This window comes from Echinops telfairi, unplaced genomic scaffold, assembly GCF_000313985.2.
Source record: "Echinops telfairi isolate 266 unplaced genomic scaffold, ASM31398v2 ScPeMD7_5868;HRSCAF=6743_0, whole genome shotgun sequence".
In the NCBI taxonomy this organism is placed as follows: Eukaryota; Metazoa; Chordata; class Mammalia; order Afrosoricida; family Tenrecidae; genus Echinops; species Echinops telfairi.
This window is the reverse complement of record NW_022109767.1, coordinates 671,839-672,267: the sequence shown is the minus strand read 5'-3', so window position 1 is coordinate 672,267 and position 429 is coordinate 671,839.

Sequence of the window (429 nt, the reverse complement as noted above, 5' to 3'; positions counted from 1 at the left end):
TCTACTCCTGATGACCTCCAAGTGTATAGTCATTCACAAGCAGCTAAGTTTGGCATATATTTGGGAGAGACAACATGGGAGAAATCCTTCTGTTTCCCACAACTTCCCCCTATCTCTGCACACCTTCCCCTTCCCCTCCTGGTATGGCTACTCTCAATATTGGTCCTGAGGGGTTTATCTGTCCTGGGTTTCCTGTGTTTCCAGCTCTTATCTGTACCCGAGTACATGCTTTCCTCTAGTTCTTTAATGCCCCCCGCCCACTATCATGACCCCAATTCTACCTTACAAATCTGGCTAGACCAGAGCATGGGTTTTAATTAACAGGTCTTATTAGAATTAACGACCTGCCCAGGTGTTTAGAATGGAATGAGAGTAAAGGGGTTGGGATGAGGGGATACTGGAAGACAGAGTAAAGAGAGTGTAGTAGTT